The sequence below is a fragment of the Mesoplodon bidens genome (genome assembly GCF_964165515.1).
Source record: "Mesoplodon bidens genome assembly, chromosome: 3".
Taxonomy (NCBI): domain Eukaryota; kingdom Metazoa; phylum Chordata; class Mammalia; order Artiodactyla; family Ziphiidae; genus Mesoplodon; species Mesoplodon bidens.
In genome coordinates this window covers 30000399-30025209 of record NC_138178.1, presented here as the reverse complement: position 1 = coordinate 30025209, position 24811 = coordinate 30000399, and the positions used below count along the sequence as shown (strand labels likewise).

General features: G+C 42.0%; 1 long non-coding RNA gene across 1 annotated transcript in view; it reads left to right on the top strand.

The window, feature by feature from the left end:
- LOC308614730 overlaps positions 1 to 17871 on the top strand; it is a 47098-nt gene extending 29227 nt beyond the window's left edge. The window contains exons 4-5 of the long non-coding RNA XR_014015428.1: positions 16455 to 16710; positions 17418 to 17871. This is a non-coding gene — a long non-coding RNA (uncharacterized lncRNA). The remainder of the gene's footprint in view (positions 1 to 16454; positions 16711 to 17417) is intronic.
- The last annotated feature ends 6940 nt before the right edge of the window (positions 17872 to 24811 follow it).

Here is a 24811-nt window from a genome sequence, read left to right as displayed (position 1 = left end):
ATCTTCTTTATCCATTCCTCTATCGATGGACACTTAGGTTGCTTCCATATCCTGGCTATTGTATAAATAGTGCTGCAATGAACTTTGTAGTACATGCTTCTTTTTGAATTATGGTTTTCTCAGGGTATATGCCCAGTAGTGGGATTGCTGGGTCATATGGTAGTTCTGTTTTTAGGTGTTTAAGGAATGCCCATACAGTTCTCCATAGTGGCTGTATCAATTTACATTCCCACCAACAGTGCAAGAGGATTCCCTTTTCTCCACACCCTCTCCAGAATTTATTGTTTGTAGCATTTTTGATGACGGCCATTCTGACCAGTGGGAGGTGACACCTCATTGTAGTTTTGATTTGCATTTCTCTAATAATTATTGATGTTGAGCATCTTTTCATGTGCCTCATGGCCATCTGTATGTCTTCTTTAGAGAAATGTCTATTTAGGTCTTCTTCCCATTATTTGATTAGGTTGTTTGTTTTTTTGATATTGAGCTGCATGAGCTGTTTGTGTATTTTGGAGATTAATCTATTGTCCGTTGCTTCACTTGCAAATATTTTCTCCCATCTGAGGGCTGTCTTTACGTCTTGTTTAGGGTTTCCTTTGCCATGCAAAAGCTTTTAAGTTTAATTAGGTCCCATTACTATTTTATTTTCATTACTCGAGGACGTGGGTCAGAAAAGATCTTGCTGCAATTATATGTCAAAGTGTGTTCTGCCTGTGTTTTCCTCTAAGAGTTTTATAGTGTCCGGCCTTACATTTAGGTCTTTAACCTATTTTGAGTTTATTTTTGTGTATGGTGTTAGGAAGTGTTCTAATTTCATTCTTTTACATGTAGCTGTCCAGTTTTCCCAGCACCACTTATTGAAGAGGCTATCTTTTCTCAGTTGTATATTCTTGCCTCCTTTGTCATAGATTAGGTGACTGTAGGTGTGTGGGTTTACCTCTGGGCTTTCTATCCTGTACCACTGATCTATATTTCTGTTTTTGTGCCAGTACCATACTGTCTTGATTATTGTAACTTAGTATTATAGTCTGAAGTCAGGGAGCCTGATTCCTCCAGCTCTGTTTTTCTTTCTCAATGTTGCTTTGGCTATTGAGGGTCTTCTGTGTTTCCATACAAACTGTAAAGTTTTTTGTTCTAATTTTGTGAAAAATGCCATTGGTAAGTCGATGGGGATTGCACTGAATCTGTAGATTGCTTTGGGTAGTGTAGTCATTTTCACAAGATTGATTCTTCCAATCTAAGAACATGATATATTTCTCCATCTGTCTGTGTCATCTTTGATTTCTTTCATCAGTGTTTTATAGTTTTCTGAGTACATGTCTTTTGCCTCCTTAGGTAGGCTTATTCCTAGGTAGTTTATTCTTTTTGTTGTGATGGTAAATGGGATTATTTCCTTAATTTCTCCTTCTGATCTTTCATTGTTAGTTTATAGGAATGCAAGAGATTTCTGTGCAGTACTTTTGTATCCTGCAACTTTACCAAATTCATTGATCAGTTCCAGTAGTTTTCTGGTAGCATCTTTAGGATTTTCTATGTATAGTATCATGTCATTTGCAAACAGTGACAATTTTACTTCTTTTCCAATTTGTAGTCCTTTTATTTCTTTTTCTTCTCTGATTGCCTTGGTTAGGACTTCCTAAACTATGTTGAGTAAGAGTGGTGAGATGGATATCCTTGTCTTGTGCCTGACCATAGAGGAAATGCTTTCAGTTTTTCACCATTGAGAATGATGTTTGCTGTGGGTTTTGTTATATATGGCCTGTATTGTGTTGAGGTGGGTTCCCTCTATGCTTACTTTCTGGAGAATTTTTATCATAAATGGGTGTTGAATTTTGTCAAAAGCTTTTTCTGCATCTATTTAGATGATCGTATGGTTTTTATTCTTTAAATTGTTAATATAGTGTATCACATTGGTTGACTTGCATATCTTGAAGAGTCCTTGCATTCCTGGGATAAATCCCACTTGATCATGGTGTATGATCCTTTTAATGTGTTGTTGGATTGTTTGCTAACATTTTGTTAAGGATTTTTGCGTCTATGTTCATCAGAGAAATTGACCTGTAATTTTTTCTTTCTTTTTTTTGTGTGTGTGATATCTGTGTGTGGTTTTGGTATTGGGTGATAGTGGCCTCGCAGAATGAGTTTGGGATTGTTCCATCCTCTGCATTTTTTTGGAAGAGTTTGAGAAGGATAGGTTTTAACTCTTCTCTCAATGATAGAATTCACATGTGAAGCCATCTGGTCCTGGACTTCTATTTGTTGGAATATCTTTCATTTCAGTTTCAATTTCATTGCTTGTGATTAGTCTGTTTATATTTTCTAATTCTTCCTGTTTTAATCTTGGAAAGTTGTACCTTTCCAAGAATTTGTCCATTTCTTCAGGGTTCTCCATTTACTGGCATATAGTTGCTTGTAGTAGTGTCTTATGATCCTTTGTATTTCTGCAGTGTCAGTTGTAATTTCTCCTTTTTCACTTCTAATTTTATTGATTTGAGTCCTCTCCCTTTATTTCTTGATGAGTCTGGCTAAAGGTTTATCAATTTTGTTTATCTTCTCAAAGAACCACCTTTTAGTTTTATTGATGTTTGTTATTCTTTTCTTCATTTTTATTTCGTTTATTTCTGCTCTGATCCTTATGATTTCTTTCCTTCAACTAACTTTGGGTTTTCTTTGTTCTTCTTTCTCTAGTTGCTTTAGGTGTAAGCTTAGCTTGTTTATTTGAGATTTTACTTGTTTCTTGATGTGAGATTGAATTGCTATAAACTTCCCTCTTAGAACTGCTTTTATGTGTCCCATAGGTTTTGGCTCATCGTGTTTTCATTGTCATTTGTTTCTATGTATTTTTTTATTTCCTCTTTGATTTCTTCAGTGATCGCTTGGTTATTCAGCAGTGCACTGTTTAACTTCCATGTGTTTGTGTTTTTTACAGTTTTTTTCCCCCTGTAATTGATTTCCAGTCTCATAGCATTGTGGTCAGAAAAGATGCTTGATACAATTTCAATTTTCTTAAATTTTCCGATGCTTGATTTGTGACCTAAGATGTGATCTGTCCTGGAGAATGTTCCCTGTACACTTGAGAAGAAAGTGTATTCTGCTGCTTTCGGGTGGAATGTCCTGTAAATGTCAATTAAATCTATCTGGTTTATTGGGTCATTTAAAGCTTGTGTTTCCTTATTTATTTTCTGTCTGGATGATCTGTCCATTAGTGTAAATGGGGTGTTAAAGTCCCCCACTATAATTGTGTTATTGTTGATTTCCCATTTTATGGCCTTTGCCTTATGTATTGAGGTGCTCCTATGTGGGGTGCATAAATATTTATAACTGTTATATTTTCTTCTTGGATTGATTCCCTGATCATTATATAATGTCCTTCCTTATCTCTTGTAACAATCTTTATTTCAAAGTCTATTTTATCTGAAATGAGTATTGCTGCTTCAGCTTTCTTGTGATTTACATTTGTATAGAATAACTTTTTCCAACCCCTCACTTTCAGTCTGTTTGTGTCCCTAGGTCTGAAGTGGGTCTCTTGTAGACAGCATATATAAGGGTCTTGTTTTTGTATCCATTCAACCAGTCTGTGTCTTTTGGTTGGAGCATTTAATCCATTTACATTCAAGGTAATTATCAACATGTATGTTCCTATTACCATTTTCTTAATTGTTTGGGCTTGTTTTTGTTGGTCTTTTTCTTCTCTTGTGTTTCCTGCCTAGAGAAGTTCCTGTAGCATTTGTTGTATAGCTGGTTTGGTGGTGCTGAATCCTCTTAGCTTTTGCTTGTCTGTAAAGGTTTTAATTTCTCCATCAAATCTGAATGAGATCCTTGCTGGATAGAGTAATCTTGGTTTTTCCCTTTCATCACTTTAAATATATCCTGCCACTCCCTTCTAGCTTGCAGAGTTTCTGTTGAAAAATCAGCTGATAACCTTATGGGGATTCCCTAGTATGTTATTTGCTGCTTTTCCTTTGCTGCTTTTAATATTTTTTCTTTGAATTTAATTTTTGTTGGTTTGATTAATATGTGTCTTGGCATGTTTCTCCTAGGGTTTATCCTGTATGGGACTCTCTGTGCTTCCTGGACTTGGGTGGTTATTTCCATTCCCATGTTAGGGAACTTTTGAAATATAACCTTTTCAAATATTTTCTCAGACCCTTTCTCTTTCTTTTCTTCTTCTGAGACCCCTATAATTCAAATGTTTGTGCATTTAATGTTGTCCCAGAGGTCTCTGAGACTGTCCTCAATTCTTTTCATCCTTTTTTCTTACTCTGTTCCACAGCAGTTATTTCCACCATTCTAACTTCCAGCTCACTTATTTGTTCTTCTGCCTCAGTTATTCTGCTATTGATTCCTTCTAGCGTATTTTTCATTTTACTTATTGTGTTGTTCATCACTGTTTGCTCTTTAGTTCTCTTCTAGGTCTTTGTTAAACATTTTTTATATTTTCACGATCCCTACCTCCATTCTATTTCTGAAAGTTTGTATCATCTTTACTATCATTACTCTGAATTCTTTTTCAGGTAGGTTGCCTATTTCCTCTTCATTTATTTGATCTTGTAGGTTTTTACCTTGCTCCGTCATCTGTAACAATTTTTTTGGTCGTCTTATTTTTTTTTTTTTGATGGGTGAGACTGTGTTCCTGTCTTCCTGATTGTTTGCCCTGAGGCTTCCAGCACTGGAGTTTGCAGGCAGTTGGATAGAGCTGAGTCTTGGTGCTGAGATGAGGATCTCTGGGAGACCTCACTCTGATGAATATTCCCTGTGGTCTGAGTTTCTCTGTTAGTCCAGTGGTTTGGACTTGGCACTCCCATCACATGAGTCAGACCTGACCCCCGGCCTGGGAACCAAGATCCCGCGAGCCACATGGCACGCCAAAAGAAAAACAAAAGGAACAGTACAATAACAAAGAATAATAAAATTAGAAAAATTAAAAATTCATTAGAAAAAATAAAAATATAAGTGAAACAACAACAAAAAGGTAAAACAGAATCACAACAGCCAAAAAAAAAAAAAAAAAAAAGGGCAGGGGGGACAAACCAAAAGGAGCAGAACAATAACAAAGAATAAAAAATAAAATAAAATTAGAAAAGTTAAAAATTTATTAGAAAAAATTAAAATATAAATGAAACAACAATAACAATGAGGTAAAACAGAACCACCACCTCAAAAAAAGAAAAAAAATAGTAAAAAAAAAAAAAGAGGGCCAGAAAAGTCCTTGGCTGTGGGAGGTGGGGCTGAGGTGGCGGTGCGGTTTAGGGTGGGGGCGAGGCCTAGGCTCAGGACCCACACAGCCTGGAAAAGGCAGCATGGCTGGAGAGTGTCTCAGAGTGTGCAGTGCAGAGGTAAGGCCCTAGGCGGGGGTGCAGAGGTAGGGCTTAGGTCCAGCGCAGGTGGAGGGTCACTCGGAGGGCAGAGAATCTGGCCCAGGACCTCAGCAGGCTCTTGGGGGCCCGAGTGGGCAGGGGAAATGCTGGCCTAGTTCCCTTCTGATCCTCCAGTCCCCCAAGGGTTTCTCCCCATCCCTACTGATCCCCTCACTGTGGGTGGGCCCCTCCTGAGCAAGGGAGTAGCTTCCTCTGCTGCTCTTCTTACCTGCAAAACAAAGCAGGTTACGTTGCAGATCCCCAATCTCCTTGTCAGAGTGTGGTTGTGACAGTGGAACAGTCACAATGCCGAATTCCACAGTTTCAGTGGGGAATATCCCTGCCTTGCTGACTTATATAGGGCTTTAAGGTCACGTGATCTCCTTGAGTCTTTCTCACCCAAGGAATTTTATCTCTCACCTTTTTTCACACCTTACATCAAAGGGTGTGACTGCAAGTTGTGCTGTAGTGTTTTCATGCATTTTAGGCTTATCTGGACATTTGTGTCTATTTTTAGCAGTATATTTATTTTTGGAAAGAACAACTAATTTATTTTTTTTTAGGATGCCTATGTTTTTCTAAATTCCACAACGCTTATCATGGTAAAATATAGAGAACATAATATTTACTATTAAATATCACTTGGAGTGTATTTCCTAGGGCCTCCCTTATCTTCGTATATTAGTGCAAACAGCAACATCACCGAGGTACTAAGCTCTAACGGCCACACATACTCTCCATAGAGAAGAGAAAATGAAATAGAATTTTTATTCAGTAAAATGGCAATCATACAAACATGGGATGCCTTCATTTAATACTTTCATACAGGCATTTGAACATCAAAGCAAGTGTGCCTACTTTTAAAAAATAGCCTTTCCCATATGACAAAAGATGAGTCTACCTTTGTTTACAGGTTTACCTGGGGAATCTTTTCTGATCCAGTAGACTGGTAGCTTCATAGCTGGGTATTTGAACTCTTTTCTTTTAGCTTTTATCTTGGTGTGGGGTTGCATTTTCTTTATCATACGGTCAAATGAAGAGGTTTCAGGTAGGAAGGAACGAATAATGATTTGGCCTATTCAAGCCTATAGAAAGATAGCTACCACTTTGCTTCACAGCACTTGCATTGGGATTTTATGAATCCCAGTGGTTATGTCCATGTGATTGCATGGCCATCTTCATGAAATATATGGCATGCAGAATGATTTATCAGTCTGTTTCAGAATTTCTTATAAAGGATCTCTCAATTGCAATCTGGCATGCTAACCCAAACTCAACTCAAGAAATGCCATGAGTGGAATACAGAATTAGAAATTTTACTATTTCTAGAGGAAAAGACAGGCTATACAATGCTTCATATCATTCCTAATCCATGGACCACTGGGTCATGAAGAATGGATAATGCCTAGACAAAATGTGCAATATCCCCCCTTAAGACCTCAGATGTTATTTATCATTTCTATTCCCCATTCTTTGGGAGGCAGAGACTCATCTCTGAGCTAAGTTTCTTGCATTTCATAGGACCATGACCTTGGCAGAAAAATGGGGGGAGATGGGGAGAGAAATTGCTTTAAAATAACACATTGTAAAATATCCATCTAATATCAATCATCTTTGTATGAATATATGTATGTAAGTATGAATGTCTCTATCTATCTTTGTATCTATACATCTCTCTATTGACCTACCAAATTTCTTTTTCTCATTCCCTACAATTCATGGGTTCTATTTCACTCCCCTTTAGAAACCATATAAGTTACAAATAAATTTGTGATTCATTCAAATGGCGCCCCATCATTTTTCATAGTTTCTAAATATCTTGAAATTTCATTTTCCAGTATCTTTGTTCATTGGGCTGTTTGAAATATCATTTCAAAAATAGGTTAGCCAGTAAAGCAACCATACTCCAATAAAAATTAATTTAAAAAATAGGTTAACCAATTTTTTCTTACTCTGTCTGGGAATTTTCTATCAAGTATGAAGACAGAGTTTCCTGACTTGCCCTGGGTAGATTAAACAAACAAACAAACAAACAAAAAATACCTTGCCTTAACTGACATCACTTGATTTCAGTGAGCCTCACACATCAATGCTGAATCACTAAAACGTAACATTCATGTGTCCTGGGACCATGCTCCCTGTGTTGGCAGGTCAAAGTTCTTGCACCCATGCCTTCATTCCAATCTCAAATGGCTTCTCTGACAGACGCCTCTTCTTTACTTCAGTGAAGCTTAGAAGATTCTGGAAAGTAGAGTCAGTGCCTACTCAAACCCTATGCAATGATAGAAGGAAAGAATAGAGCTATTTGGTTTTTTGTTTGTTTGTTTGTTTACATCTTTATTGGAGTATAATTGCTTTACAATGGTGTGTTAGTTTCTGCTTTATAGCAAAGTGAATCAGTTATACATATACATATGTTCCCATATCTCTTCCCTCTTGCATCTCCCACCCTCCCACCCTCCCCATCCCACCACTTCAGGTGGTCACAAAGCACCCAGCTGATCTCCCTGTGCTATGCGGCTGCTTCCCACTAGCTATCTATTTTACGTTTGGTAGTGTATATATGTCCATGCCACTCTCTCACTTTGTCCCAGCTTACCCTTCCCCCTCCTCATATCCTCAGGTCCATTCTCTAGTAGGTCTGTGTCTTTATTCCTGTCTTACCCCTAGGTACTTCATGACATTTTTTTTCTTAAATTCCATATATATGTGTTAGCATACGGTATTTGTCTTTCTCTTTCTGACTTACTTCACTCTGTATGACAGACTCTAGGTCCATCCACCTCATTACAAATAGCTCAATTTCATTTCTTTTTATGGCTGAGTAATATTCCATTGTATATATGTGCCACATCTTCTTTATCCATTCATCCGATGATGGACACTTAGGTTGTTTCCATCTCCTGGCTATTGTAAATAGAGCCGCAATGAACATCTTGGTACATGACTCCTTTTGAATTATGGTTTTCTCAGGGTATATGCCCAGTAGTGGGATTGCTGGGTCATATGGTAGTTCTATTTGTAGTTTTTTAAGGAACCTCCATACTGTTCTCCATAGTGGCTGTACCACTTCACATTCCCACCAGCAGTGCAAGAGTGTTCCCTTTTCTCCACACCCTCTCCAGCATTTATTGTTTGTAGATTTTTTGATGATGGCCATTCTGACTGGTGTGAGATGATACCTCATTGTAGTTTTGATTTGCATTTCTCTAATGAGTAAAGATGTTGAGCATCCTTTCATGTGTTTGTTGGCAGTCTGTATATCTTCTTTGGAGAAGTGTCTATTTAGGTCTTCTGCCCTTTTTTGGATTGGGTTGTTTGTTTTTTTGTTATTGAGCTGCATGAGCTGCTTGTAAATTTTGGAGATTAATCCTTTGTCAGTTGCTTCATTTGCAAATATTTTCTCCCATTCTGAGGGTTGTCTTTTGGTCTTGTTCATGGTTTCCTTTGCTGTGCAAAAGCTTTGAAGTTTCATTAGATCCCATTTGTTTATTTTTGTTTTTATTTCCATTTCTCTAGGAGGTGGGTCAAAAAGGATCTTGCTGTGATTTATGTCATAGTGTTCTGCCTATGTTTTCCTCTAAGAGTTTGATAGTTTCTGGTCTTACATTTAGGTTAATCCATTTTGAGCTTATTTTTGTGTATGGTGTTAGGGAGTGATCTAACCTCATACTTTTACATGTACCTATCCAGTTTTCCAAGCACCACTTATTGAAGAGACTTTTCTCCATTGTATATCCTTGCCTTCTTTGTCATAGATTAGTTGACCATAGGTGCGTGGGTTTATCTCTGAGCTTTCTATCCTGTTCCACTGATGTATCTTTCTGTTTTTGTGCCAGTACCATACTGTCTTGATTACTGTAGCTTTGTAGTATAGTCTGAAGTCAGGGAGCCTGATTCCTCCAGCTCCTTTTTTCGTTCTCAAGATTGCTTTGGCTATTCGGGGTCTTTTGTGTTTCCATACAAATTGGAAAATTTTTGTTCTAGTTCTGTGAAAAATGCCAGTGGTAGTTTGATAGGGATTGCATTGAATCTGTAGATTGCTTTGGGTAGTAGAGTCATTTTCACAATGTTGATTCTGCCAATCCAAGAACATGGTATATCTCTCCATCTATTTGTATCACCTTTAATTTCTTTCATCAGTGTCTTACAATTTTCTGCACACAAGTCTCTTGTCTCCTTAGGTAGGTTTATTCCTAGATACTTTATTCTTTTTGTTGCAATGGTAAATGGGAGTGTTTTCTTGATTTCACTTTCAGATTTTTCATCATCAGTGTATAGGAATGCCAGAGATTTCTGTGCATTAATTTTGTATCCTGCAACTTTACCAAATTCATTGATTAGCTCTAGTAGTTTTCTGGTAGCATCTTTAGGATTCTCTATGTATAGTATCATGTCATCTGCAAACACTGACAGCTTTACTTCTTCTTTTCCGATTCGGATTCCTTTTACTTCCTTTTCTTCTCTGATTGCTGTGGCTAAAACTTCCAAAACTATGTTGAATAAGAGTGGTGAGAGTGGGCAACCTTGTCTTGTTCCTGATCTTAGTGGAAATACTTTCAGTTTTTCACCATTGAGGACGATGTTGGCTGTGGGCTTGTCATATATGGCCTTTATTATGTTGAGGAAAGTTCCCTCTATGCCTACTTTCTGGAGGGTTTTTATCATAAATGGGTGTTGAATTTTGTCAAAAGCTTCCTCTGCATCTATTGAGACGATCATATGGTTTTTCTCCTTCAATTTGTTAATATGGTGTATCACACTGATTGATTTGTGTATATTGAAGAATCCTTGCATTCCTGGAATAAACCCCACTTGATCATGGTGTATGATCCTTTTAATGTGCTGTTGGATTCTGTTTGCTAGTATTTTGTTGAGGATTTTTTGCATCTATGTTCATCAGTGATATTGGCCTGTAGTTTTCTTTCTTTGTGACATCCTTGTCTGGTTTTGGTATCAAGGTGATGGTGGCCTTGCAGAATGAGTTTGGGAGTGTTCCCCCCTCTGCTATATTTTCGAAGAGTTTGAGAAGGATAAGTGTTAGCTCTTCTCTAAATTCGCCTGTGAAGCCATCTGGTCCTGGGCTTTTGTTTGATGGAAGATTTTTAATCACAGTTTCAATTTCAGTGCTTGTGATTGGTCTGTTCATATTTTCTATTTCTTCCTGATTCAGTCTTGGCAGGTTGTGCATTTCTAAGAATTTGTCCATTTCTTCCAGGTTGTCCATTTTATTGGCATAGAGTTGCTTATAGTAATTTCTCATGCTCTTTTGTATTTCTGCAGTGTCAGTTGTTACTTCTCCGTTTTCATTTCTAATTCTACTGATGTGAGTCTTCTCCCTTTTATTCTTGATGAGTCTGGCTAATGGTTTATCAATTTTGTTTATCTTCTCAAAGAACCAGCTTTTAGTTTTATTGATCTTTGCTATCATTTCCTTCATTTCTTTTTCATTTATTTCTGATCTGATTTTTATGATTTCTTTCCTTCTGCTAACTTTGGGGTGTTTTTGTTCTTCTTTCTCTAATTGCTTTAGGTGCAAGGTTAGGTTGTTTATTCGAGATGTTTCCTGTTTCTTAAGGTAGGATTGTATTGCTATAAACTTCCCTCTTAGAACTGCATTTGCTGCATCCCATAGGTTTTGGGTCATCGTGTCTCCATTGTCATTTGTTTCTAGGTATTTTTTGATTTCCTCTTTGATTTCTTCAGTGATCACTTCGTTATTAAGTAGTGTATTGTTTAGCCTCCATGTGTTTGTATTTTTTACAGATCTTTTCCTGTAATGGATATTTACTCTCATAGCACTGTGGTCGGAAAAGATACTTGATACAATTTCAGTTTTCTTAAATTTACCAAGGCTTGATTTGTGACCCAAGATATGATCTATCCTGGAGAATGTTTCATGTGCACTTGAGAAAAATATGTATTCTGTTGTTTTTGGACAGAATGTCCTATAAATATCAATTAAGTCCATCTTGTTTAATGTATCATTTAAAGCTTGTGTTTCCTTATTTATTTTCATTTTGGATGATCTGTCCATTGGTGAAAGTGGGGTGTTAACGTCCCCTACTATGAATGTGTTACTGTCGATTTCCCCTTTTATGGCTGTTAGTATTTGCGTTATGTATTGAGGTGCTCCTATGTTGGGTGCATAAATATTTACAATGGTTATATCTGCGTCTTGGATCGATCCCTTGATCATTATGTAGTGTCCTCTTTGTCTCTTCTAATAGTCTTTAAAGTCTATTTTGTCTGATATGAGAATTGCTACTCCAGCTTTCTTTTGGTTACCATTTGCATGGAATGTTTTTCCATCCCCTTACTTTCAGTCTGTATGTGTCTCTAGGTCTGAAGTGGGTCTCTTGTAGACAGCATATATATGGGTCCTGTTTTTTGTATCCATTCAGCCAATCTGTGTCTTTTGGTGGGAGCATTTAGTCCTTTTACATTTAAGGTAATTATCGATATGTATGTTCCTATTCCCATTTTCTTAATTGTTTTGGGTTCTTTATTGTAGGTCTTTTCCTTCTCTTGTGTTTCTTGCCTAGAGAAGTTCCTTTAGCATTTGTTGTAAAGCTGGTTTGGTGGTGCTGAACTCTCTCAGCTTTTGCTTGTCTGTAAAGGTTTTAATTTCTCCATCAAATCTGAATGAGATCCTTGCTGGGTAGAGTAATCTTGGTTGCAGGTTTTTCTCCTTCATCACTTTAATTATGTCCTGCCACTCCCTTCTAGCTTGCAGAGTTTCTGCTGAAAGATCAGCTGTTAACCTTATGGGGATTCCCTTGTGTGTTATTTGTTGTTTTTCCCTTGCTGCTTTTAATATGTTTTCTTTGTATTTAATTTTTGACAGTTTGATTAATATGTGTCTTGGCGTGTTTCTCTTTGGATTTATCCTGTATGGGACTCTCTGTGCTTCCTGGACTTGATTAACTATTTCCTTTCCCATATTAGGGAAGTTTTCAGCTATAATCTCTTCAAATATTTTCTCAGTCCCTTTCTTTTTCTCTTCTTCTTCTGGAACCCCTATAAATTGAATGTTGGTGTGTTTTATGTTGTCCCAGAGGTCTCTGAGACTGTCCTCAGTTCTCTTCATTCTTTTTTCTTTATTCTGCTCTGCAGTAGTTATTTCCACTATTTTATCTTCCACGTCACTTATCAGTTCTTCTGCCTCAGTTATTCTGCTATTGATCCCATCTAGAGTTTTTTTAATTTCATTTATTGTGTTGTTCATCATTGCTTGTTTCATCTTTAGTTCTTCTAGGTCCTTGTTAAATGTTTCTTGCATTTTCTCTATTCTATTTCCAAGATTTTGGATCATCTTTACTATCATTATTCTGAATTCTTTTCCAGGTAGACTGCCTATTTCCTCTTCATTTGTTAGGTCTGGTGGGTTTTTATCTTGCTCCTTCATCTGCTGTTTCTCTGTCTTCTCATTTTGCTTATCTTACTGTGTTTGGGGTCTCCTTTTTGCAGGCTGCAGGTTTGTAGTTCCTGTTGTTTTTGGTGTATGTCCCCAGTGGCTAAAGTTGGTTCAGTGGGTTGTGTAGGCTTCCTGGTGGAGGGGACTAGTGCCTGTGTTCTGGTGGATGAGGCTGGATCTTGTCTTCCTGGTGGGCAGGTCCACGTCTGGTGGTGTGTTTTGGGGTGTCTGTGGACTTATTATGATTTTAGGCAGCCTCTCTGCTAATGGGTGGCGTTGTGTTCCTGTCTTGCTAGTTGTTTGGCATAGGGTATCCAGCACTGTAGCTTGCTGGTCGTTGAGTGAAGCTGGGTGCTGGTGTCGAGATGGAGATCTCTGGGAGATTTTCGCCATTTGATATTATGTGGAGCTGGGAGGTCTCCTGTGGACCAGTGTCCTTAAGTTGGCTCTCCCACCTCAGAGGCACAGCACTGACTCCTGGCTGCAGCACCAAGATCCTTTCATCCACACGGCTCAGAATAAAAGGGAGAAAAAAGGGGCTTCCCTGGTGGCACAGTGGTTGAGAGTCCGCCTGCCAATGCAGGGGGCGTGGGTTCGTGCCCCGGTCCAGGAAGATCCCACATGCCACGGAGCGGCTGGGCCCGTGAGCCATGGCTGCTGAACCTGCACGTCCGGAGCCTGTGCTCCACAACGGGAGAGGCCACAACAGTGAGAGGCCCGTGTAACGCAAAAAAAAAAAAGAGAGAGAAAAAGTAGAAAGAAAGAAGGAAAGAAACAAAGAAAGGAGGGAGGGAGGAAATGAAAGGAAGGAAGGGAGGAAGGGAAAAACAGGAAAGAAAGAAGAAGGAAGGAAAGAAAGAGGATAAAATAAAAGTTATTAAAATAAAAAATAATTATTAAGAAAAAAAATTTATTAAAAAATAAAAGACGGACGGATAGAACCCTAGGACAAATGGGGAAAGAAAAGCTATACAAAATCTCACACAGAAGCATACACGTACAAACTTACAAAAAGAGGAAAAGGGGGAAAAATAATATATCTTGCTCTCAAAGTTCACCTCCTCAATTTGGGATGATTCGTTGCCTATTCATGTATTCCACAGATGCAGGGTACATCAAGTTGATTGTGGAGCTTTAATCCGCTGTTTCTGAGGCTGCTGGGAGAGATTTCCCTTTCTCTTCTGTGTTTGCACAGCTCCCAGGGCTCAGCTTTGGATTTGGCCCTGCCTCTGCGTGTAGGTCGCCGGAGGCCGTCTGTTCTTTGCTCAGACAGGACGGGGTTAAAGGAGCAGCTGCTTCGGGGACTCTGGCTCACTCAGGCCGGGGGGAGGGAGGGGTGTGGATGCAGGGCGAGCCTGCGGCGGCAGAGGCTGGTGGGACGATGCACCAGCCTGAGGTGTGCCGTGCGTTTTCCCGGGGAAGTTGTCCCTGGATCCCGGGACCCTGGCAGTGGTGGGCTGCAAAGGCTCCCCGGAAGGGAGGTGTGGATAGTGACCTGTGCTCGCACACAGGCTTCTTGGTGGCGGCAGCAGCAGCCTTAGCATCTCGTGCCCGTCTCTGGGGTCCGCGCTTTTAGCCGCAGGACGCGCCCGTCTCTGGAGCTCCTTTAAGCAGCGCTCTTAATCCCCTCTCCTCGCGCACCAGGAAACAAAGGGAAGAAAAAGTCTCTTGTCTCTTCGGGAGGTCCAGACTTCTCCCTGGACTCCCTCCCGGCTAGCCGTGGTGCACTAACCCCCTCCAGGCTGTGTTCATGCTGCCAACCCCAGTCCTCTCCCTGCGCTCCGAGCGAAGCCTGAGCCTCAGCTCCCAGCCCCCGCCCGCCCCGGTGGGTGAGCAGACAAGCCTCTCGGGGTGGTGAGTGCTGGTCGGCCCCGATCCTCTGTGCGGGAATCTCTCCACTTTGCCCTCCGCACCCCTGTTGCTGCGCTCTCCTCCGCGGCTCCGGTTTCCCCCCTCCGCCACCCGCGGTCTCCGCCTAGGAAGGGGCTTCCTAGTGTGTGGAAACCTTTCCTCCTTCACAGCTCCCTCCCACTGGTGCAGGTCCCGTCCCTATCCTTTTGTCTCTGTTTATTCTTTTTTCTTTTGCCCTACCCAGGTACGTGGGGACTTTGCCTTTTGGGAGGTCTGAGGTCTTCTGCCAGTGTTCAGTAGGTGTTCTGTAGGAGTTGTTCCACATGTAGTTATATTTCTGGTGTATCTGTGGGGAGGAAGGTGATCTCCGCGTTTTACTCTTCCACCATCTTCCTGCCTCTCTTCGCCATTTGGGTTTTGTCAGAGTCCATCATTCAGTAAAAGGGCCAGATTTGGTCAGAAGACAGGGAGGAGAAGGCATAAACAGTGACGTAGGTCACTGGAGACAGGTTTATATCCACAGTTTTAGCAGGCTCTGGGTGTAGCACGAAGGGGAGCCTCTTTATTCCCTACATATTTAAAAGACCTTTTGGTTTCCTCCAACCACAGTGCTTTTCCTGTCCTGGAGTACAGAGTTCTGCAGAAGGAAGACGTACTCCCCAAACAGGTGTTCTCTAGGATGGAGGGAGCAGCCATTGGCTCCTCCCAGTAAGTTCCCTCTATAAAGCTACATAGTACTCCTTGGTCCTAGTCAGACTGTGTCCTATGTTAGAGAAAGGAGATGACATGGGACCTAGGGGATATCCTGGCACACCACCTCCAGTGGTTCTCAAACATTGCCGCCTAATCCACTCATCTGGAGAGCAGCTGAAATCCCAATACCCGGGCCTCAAAACAGACAACCAAAACGTGGGATCCTTTGAAGTAAGATTGAGGCATATGTAGCTATTAAAATTCACCTTCAGAGTGGCATGTGGGCCTCAGTGAGAACAAGTCAGCTTACAGTGCTTATCACATTCTCCATGCCTGATATTGACAAGGGCACACTGTGTGTGCATACATTGTGGCCAGTGCGTGGTCTTGGGGGCAGGGGTTCCTGAGCGTCTGTGTTTCTGAATAGCCTCAGTCCTTCCAAGCTCCTCTGTCCTCCCAGTCCCATAAGCTTTGAAGATGAAAAATAAAAACCATGTATGCCATGACTTGTCTTGCCTAGAATTTTATTGGTATTGAAAGAAAATTTTTAAACAAAGCTTTAGAATAATGTTTACTAAGAAAATAATAATAATAATAATAATAATGAACAAAGCCACGGGAGCAGTCCCCTGTATGATTTACATGGAAAGAAGTCCACAGAATCCACAAATCTCATCTTAACTCAGGGCCCTGCTGTCATTCTGTAAAGTAGAGTTAGGCCCTTTAGCCAGCTGCAATATTTTCAGCCATTTGCCACCAATTCCAGATTCTCACCACAGCTTTCTATTTACACCGCAGTTAAAACTTTCTCGTGGAATTGTCTCAAAGTTGTCTACAAAGGATTGAGTTTGCAAAAGAACTGACATTCCAGTTTGATAAGCACCATTTCCATGTTGACTCTAATTCCATCAGGAGAAAATGCCGTGCTTTCCACATGTGTGTCCCTAAGCAAAACCTGGGTTTCCACTATTGTTTCACCCACCCACACCCCAGAGGTGAAGAATCACTGATTCCCCAGGGACAGGCCACTCCTTGGGACTTCCCCTCCTCTGTTCCACAGTCACCTCCAGGGTACCTGGGGCTGAAGGACATGTCTTAGTGTTCATTGGTGTCTCCCTCTCTCTCACTCTCTTCAGAGGAAGAAGAAATCTGAAGGTCATCATAGAGGACACTCCAGGGGCCTGGGGCACAGTGCTCCTCAGAATTCTTGCCCATGGGTGGGCTCTGAGCAGGAGGGGTTGGCTTCTCAGCAGGAGACAAAGAGGGAGATGTCATGTATGTGCAGCTCCACCAGGCTTTGCCTACTCTCCTGAAGCGCATCCTGAGAGGCTGGCCTGGAACATGTTTGATGGGTGGAGGCTGGACTCTGGTGTAGGCCTGGAGAGTATTCAGGTAAGATGTGTTTCGTGGAGGCTGGAGGTTAATGCTTTGCACCTGGGCAGGTGTCTTCCTGGTCACTTGGGGTGCCACGGTCGGCCCAGGTCTGGTGGTACTGGGTGGAGGCTGCAGATTCTGGAAAACCCCTAGATCTGGTCTCAGGGTTCTCTTCTTGGGAAATTGGATGGCACTCAGTCTGAGTTTCTTTGTTGGGTTCAGACAAGCCAGGGTGGAGATCTGAGAAGATCTCTTGCCTGGTGCCTGGATGCTGCTTATGGAGTCCTGGACCAAACTTCTCTTGATGGGATGCCCTGAGGGCCAGGTGGATTTCAGGTCATCATTCCCGATCAGTGAGCTAATCGGGCGATCCATTTCCAGGACAGATTTCCTCTTGGATGCCTGGATGACCATTGACCGTTGTGGAGGCTGTAGGAGAGCACCAAAAAGAGGAAGACAGTATATTAGAATTTCCTCATTGTCCCGTAAAAATTAAAATTAACCAAACATCTCCTATATTAAATTTCACAGTAAAAGACAGACAAGGAGTCAACTTAAATGTAATGAGTTACTCAACCTCTGGGGTGGTCACCAAAAACCAAGCAGCCATATCCTGTTGATACATTTTAAACATCAGCTTGAAAAAGAGGAAGATTGTAATCAGTGTCTGTTCAACTAATGGAGACAAGGTTTTTTATACACTCTTGGGACTGTACACCGCTTAGTGTCTTGCAGGCCCTGTGATGGGGAAATGAGTTTTGATGGCCAATTTTGGAGGATGCCTCACAATTGAAAACTGGCTCTTCTAACTTCAAGGATTCAGCTTATGGCACGGTATGGCTAAAATGACTTTCATTTCCCCTGCCAACATACTCTATTCTTCCCAGAGAGGCAAGGAAGAATGCAAAATGAAAGAAATGGAGGAAAATGGCATCTGAAAGGTCCACTAAATGACCCCATTGGTCAGAAGGGAATGGGAACAATTTCCTCACACAAAAGGGGATGGGGAGACCAATCAGGGTTACCCAGGAGGGAAAGAGTGTAGGAACCAGGAGGGACTCACCCTCACAGAGTTGCAGGATTCTGTCACTTTCTTTCATTGCTGCTGCTGTTCCCCTTGGGGTCTCCTGGGAAATCTCCACCCCTCCCCTCCCCCAGCTACCCCTCAGGGGCACTGGTCCCCCCCCCATGCCCTCAGGACCCATGTGACCAGAGGGGACCTAGGAAGGCAGAGGATAAGGCCCAGGACCTCAGCAGGCTCCCCAGGGCCCAAGTGGGTGGGGAACATGCTAGCTGCTTTCCCTTTCATTCCTCCGACCTCCTGAGGGTCTCTCCCTGTCTCCGCTGCTCCCCTCACTGTGGGTGGGCCCCTCCAGGTATGGGTACCCCTCCCCTCCCCCAACTTCCCTTCATGAGTGCTGGTCCCATCCTGCCTCCACTTCTCCTTTCCCCTCCCTCCCCCACTTGTCCTACCTGGTCACTCTGGGGTTCCTCCCATCCCATTAGGTGTCTGTGGTTCCCCACCAGTGCTTGGTAGGTGCCCTAATTGTTGGGAGACATGAACTCTGTGTCCTCCTACCCTGCCATCTTTACTCTGCTCCTATATCACATTGTTTTGATTCCTGTAGCTTTGTAGTAGTATCTGAAGTCTGGAAGGGTTTATGGTTCCTGCTTTGTTCTTTTTCCTCAGGTTGCTTTGTCAGCTCTCGGTCTTTTATGGTTCTGTATAAATTTTAGGATTATTTGTTCTTGTTCTGTAAAAAATGTCACAGATAATTTGATAGGGATCACATTATGTCTGTAGGTTGCTTTGGGTATTATGGCCATTTTAACAATATTAATTCTTCCAATCCAAGAGCATGGAATATCCCTTTCTTTGAATCATCTTCAATTTCCTTTATTAATATTTTGTATTTCTCAGCATATAAGTCTTTCACTTACTTGGTGAGGTTTACTCCTAAGTATTTTTTTTTGATGTGATTTTAAAAGGAATTGTTTGTTTGCATTCCTTTTTTGATATTTAATTGTAAATGTAAACAAATGAAACCAATTTCTGTATGTTAATCTTGTATCCTGCTACATTCCTAAATTTATCAGTTCTAGTAGTTTTTTTATGGAGTCTATGGAGTTTTCTATATATAGTAACTATGTCATCTGCTTATAATGAAAATTTTACCTCTTCTCTTCCAATCTGGATACCTTTTCTTTTTCTTGTCTTATTGCTGTGGCTGGGACTATGTTGAAGAGAAGTGGTGAGACTGGGCATCCTTGTCTTGTTCCAGATTTTAGTGGTAAGTCTTTCTGCTTTTTACTGTTGAGTAGTATATTGGCTGTGGGTTTGTCAGAAATAGCTTTTATTATGTTGGGATATGTTCCCTTTATGCCCACTTTTTTTTTTTTAAGTAAATTTATTTATTTGGCTGTGTTGGGTCTTCATTTCTGTGCAAGGGCTTTCTCTAGTTGCGGTGAGCGGGTGCCACTCTTCATCGTGGTGCGCGGGCCTCACTGTTGCGGTCTCTCTTGTTGCGGAGCGCAGGCTCAGTAGCTGTGGCTCACGGGCCCAGCTGCTCCGCGGCACGTGGGATCTTCCCAGACCAGGGCGCGAACCCGTGTCCTCCCTATTGGCAGGCAGATTCTCAACCACTGTGCCACCAGGGAAGCCCTATGCCCACTTTTGCAAGGGTTTTTATCAAGAATGGATGTTGAATTTTAGGAAATGCTTTTTCTGCATCTCTTTAGATGATCATGTGGATCTTGTCTTTTTTTGTTGTTGTTGATATGGTTTACCACATTGATTTGTGTATGTTGAATCATCCTTTTGACCCTTAGATAAATCCAATGTGGTCATGGTATATGATTTTTTCTGTGTTGATTCAGTTTGCTAATATTTTATTGATAGTTTTTGCATCTATATTCATCAGAGATATTGGCCTGTAATTTTTTTTTTTGGTAGCATCTTTGTCTGGTTTTGGGATCAGAGTGATGGTGGCTTCATAGAATGTCTTTGGGAGTATTCCTTCCTGTTCAACCTTTTGGAAGAGGCTGAAAACAATTGGTATAAGTTCTTTTTTGTATGTTGTTTGGTAGAATTTGCCTGTGAAGCCATCTGGTCCTGGACTTTTGTTGGTAGGGAACTTTTTAATTTACAGATTCTATTTCACTTCTATTGATAGGTCTGTTCAAATTGTCTGTTTCTTCTTGATCAGTTTTGGTGGGCTCTCTGTTTCTAGAAACTTACCCATTTCTTCTAGGTTGTCCAATTTGTTGCCATAATTGTTCATTGTATTCCTATATATATATATTTTTTAATTGTTATTTCTGCGGTATCGGTTGTAGTTTCTCAGCTTGCCACCAAGACATTTGGTCTGAACCGTGTCCTCAACCACAAGGCACAACTCAAGTGTCTTGAAGTAGACTCAATGCCCAGACCATAGCTTGTCAAACATAAACTTGGCCAGGACTCCAAACTCAGGCACTGGGCAAGAGATCTGCCCAGCTCTCCATCCAGACTTGCTAGAAGCTACCCCCGACCGTACTCCCCAAAAAAGTAAGACTCAGGTCCTTTTTATCCTCTGAGGATACTCAGAGACCTGACCTGTCGAGTTGTCCACAGTCTCCATCCTCTTCCCAGTACAACTGGACTTGGACACAGACAGGCACACCAAATGACCATGAGGAAATCTGGCCCAATGCTAAGCATTGACCCCCAGCCTCTACTCAACTCACCTCACCTGAGCACAGTCCAGGCCTGCATTGTCCTCCAACCCCCACCATCTATGCATGTTCCAGACCAACTCTTCAGAATTGTCTTCATGAGATGGGACACGGGATGGGGGGAGGTTGGGTCTAGGTTCAGAACAACACTTGCATTTCATCTGCCTGAGATGTCTACTCCTAAAAGTCATATGTTTCACATCTTGGAGTAATCTGAGTGATACTGATCCATGTCCAAGTCCATGTTCTCCATGAGGACCTTCTGATATCTTCTGAGGAGAGTGACTCTCCCCGCCCGCAAGGCAGAGAAGCTTCAGCCTCCAATCTAACAGGTCTAGGAGGTGACAACGGGAGTAAGAGAAAGAAGAAAAAAGCAGAATCAGCACTCCCCCAGCTGTGGTATATGTAAGGATTTCAGAACACCAAATAATATTGAGGGTCTCACAGCCAATTTCATGTAATGTTATGAATTATGTAAACTTATGTTTTTTTTTTTTTTTTTCTTTTTGTGGTATGCGGGCCTCTCACTGTTGTGGCCTCTCCCGTTGCGGAGCACAGGCTCCGGACGCGCAGGCCCAGCGGCCATGGCTCACGGGCCCAGCCGCTCCGCGGCATATGGGATCCTCCCAGACCGGGGCACGAACCCGTATCCCCTGCATCGGCAGGCGGACTCTCAACCACTGCGCCACCAGGGAGGCCCTAAACTTATGTTTTTTAAAAAATTTATTTTATTTATTTTTGGCTGCATTGGGTCTTCATTGCTGGATGCAGGCTTTCTCTAGTTGGGGTGAGCAGGGGTTACTCTTCATTGCTGTGCATGGGCTTCTCATTGTGGTGGCTTCTCTTGTTGTGGAGCATGGGCTCTAGGTGCACGGGCTTCAGTAGTTGTGGCACGTGGGCTCAGTAGCTGTGGCTCGTGGGCTCTAGAGAGCAGGCTCAGTAGTCGCGGCGCACGGGCTTAGTTGCTCTGCTGCATGTGGTGTCTTCCCAGACCAGGGCTGGAACCGATGTCCCCTTCATTGGCAGGCAGATTCTTAACCACTGTGCCACCAGGGAAGCCCTAACTTACGTTTTAAAAGGAGATTACCAAACTGTCATATAAAGTATTTAGTAAATTAGAAAAATTTTTAATTGTTTGCTAATCCTTTCACAGTATATAAGTCATTATGCTGTACAGCTCCAACTTCTACAATATTATGTCAATTATATCTCAATAAAACTGAAAGGAAAATATTAGTAAATTAATAAGAAACTGAGTCAACACACTGTAAAATATAGAGCTATGTCAGTAGGAAAATAATTAAAAATTATTTGTATTCATTGTGCAAGTGACTGGAATTTGGGAAACTCTGGATAAAATAGACACCTCTGGGGATGAAAAGGTCTGTACTTTTTTTTTTTTTTGCAATATGTGGGCCTCTCACTGTTGTGGCCTCTCCCGTTGCAGAGCACAGGCTCCGGACGCGCAGGCTCAGTGGCCATGGATCATGGGCACAGCCTCTCCGTGACATGTGGGATCTTCCCAGACCAGGGCACGAACCTGTGTCCCCTGCATCGGCAGGCGGACTCCCAACCACTGTGCCACCAGGAAAGCCTGGTCTGTACTTTTTAATCTGAGCCTTTACTGAAACTAGAATTTCTGTCTCTGAGAGAAAGTTGTACTGATAACCATAATGGAGGATATTGTCTTCATTTTACATGTTTTGTTTATTAAATATTACTTGAAATGACATTTGGTTAGTTCATGATAATGAGATCCTCCCAATGTGTTATATTGTACAAATATCCTCACTTCCAATCATCTCTAGTAAATTTTTTTCCTTGTCACCAAGTTTTATTTACTTGAGTGTAAAACAGGACCTTAGTAGTCTCAGTGTAGTCTCTGTCCCTGAATTGTGTTCAGATTTCTGTCTTTTAGGCATAACTCAGGCCTCCTGGTCAGAAAGTGCGTTTTAAAAGTATTTTCATGTGACTCACACGTGTTTTCTTTTTAACGAAGTAGGGCAGGTGACTTATTCTCAATTTGATAGCATTTTGAATAAGCTGGTGATCTTTTAAAAGTAAGGATGCCCAGAAATACTAATTTACTGAATGCTTTTAAGTTATGGACATGGGAATTTTTTAATGTTTTCCAAGTAATACTGATGTAAAGCACAGAGAACTCCTGGAGGTGAAGAAAAAGGGTAACAGCTCCCTGATTTCTTCTTGTCTTTTTACAGCATGGGAAGAAACTCTGACCTGGGTCAAGAAAGTGTGGGTGGTTTTATAGAGAGTTGGGTTCTATTAGGAGGGACAAAGGACCTAATCATTTTTCCATGTGAGAATCTATCACGTGGAATTGTCTCTCTCTCTCTCTCTCTCTCTCTCTAGGACTTCTTCCCTTAATAAATGAAGAATGGGAGACTCCAGGTGGCCTCATGGTTGAGGTTTCAAGACGAGTGAAAAAAGATAAAAGCAAAGTAAAAGAAGCTCACGTTGAGTTACTCACTTTGACTTGAATACACTTCTGTGAGGAGTTACATCAGCATTATGATTGAATAAGATGTGTTTCATCATACCCCCCCCTTTAATAACAACTTGGCTTCATTCACAGACCAAAGCGTCTTTGTGGGAGCTGTGGGATCCAGCAAAATATGTCAAGGAGAACAGGAGGAATCTCACCCACCTGTGCACAGGGTATTAGGCATAGAGACCTCAGTCCCAGCTTTGGACATTGCAGTCATCTGTTAACTGGCTCCATACCCTCTTGGCTACAGCCTGGGGGGTACCTGGAAAATCCTGTTTTAATCTATCACTTAAGAACAAAAGAGCTTTTGTGGATATTCAGGTTTCTTGTAGAGAAGTACTGGCATAATGTTGGGGCAAAAAAAAAAGATATATGTATGAGTTTGCATGAATTGAACAAAGTAAAAGGAATGGTTTCACTTTATGAACATCAAGCCTCCCCCAAGACTGAACAACTAAAGGCCAAGAGGGCTCTTCCTGGCCCATGATTTCCCCTGCAGGGGCAAGTGAGAGCATGTGAATTAACATGTAGCTGTTCCAACTGTGTGGGATGTTGCCAAAAAGGCCCTTTGACTTCTTGCCCCATTCAGAGTGCTGAATTATGAGATGAATGGGGTGGGAAGAGGTAGCAGATGGGATTCGTAGAAGAAATTGATGTGGTGCAGATTCTACCTGCTGTATCACAGACTCTATCAAGAAGCACATCCATGAGTGAATAGGGATGCCTCACCCATGGATCCTCCCAACTGGCCAGTGGGCACCCTCAGTGCTCTGAACATATTATACAAATATCCACACTGTGGCTAGTTTCCCATGGGTGCTCACAACCAAGGCAGTGAGGGAAGGCTTTCGCTGACAGCTTGAGAACACACAAAGGAAGCTGGCTCACTTCTGCAGGCTAGAGACAGACCATAAATTTCTGCATTAGCACCACCCTTAGGAGAAGAAAAGGGGCTCTATCAACCCCCAGCCTATTGTGTTGCTAGATAAAAACAGAGCATATAAGCTCAAGAATTCTGCCAAAAGATTAAATAAGAAGCATGAAACACTTTTATTCATAGAAGGTCTGAGAAAGCTTCAGAAACTCTAAGTCTAGAGGGCCAACAGAAGTATTCTTCTCCTGAAGACAATTAGCAAACACTGGAGTAAGTGGCTGCTACTTCAAAAGTGAAGACAGAGGGACGAGGGGAAGATGGCGGAAGAGTAAGATGCAGAGATCAACTTCCTCCCCACAGATACACCAGAAATACATCTACACGTGGAACAACTCCTACAGAACACCTACTGAATGCTGGCAGAAGACCTCAGACCTCCCAAAAGGCAAGAAAGTCCCCACGTACCTGGGTAGGGCAAAAGAAAAAACAATAAACAGAGAAAAAGGATAGGGACGGGACCTGCACCAGTGGGAGGAAGCTGTAAAGGAGGAAAGGTTTCCACACACTAGGAAGACCTTCGTGGGCAGAGACTGCGGGTGGCAGAGGAGACCACAGCAATGGGTGTGGAGGGCAAAGCGGAGAGATTCCCACACAGAGGATCGGTGCCGAGAAGCTTGTCTGCTCACCCACCGGGGCGGGCGGGGGCTGGGAGCTGAGGCTCGGGCTTCGCTCGGAGCGCAGGGAGAGGACGGGTTGGCAGCATGAACACAGCCTGGAGGGGGTTAGTGCACCACGGCTAGCCGGGAGGGAGTCAGGGGAGAAGTCTGGACCTCCCGAAGAGGCAAGAGAATTTTTCTTCCCTCTTTGTTTCCTGGTGCGCGAGGAGAGGGGATTAAGAGTGCTGCTTAAAGGAGCTCCAGAGACGGGCGCGTCCTGCGGCTAAAAGCGCGGACCCCAGAGACGGGCATGAGATGCTAAGGTTGCTGCTGCCGCCGCCACCAAGAAGCCTGTGTGCGAGCACAGGT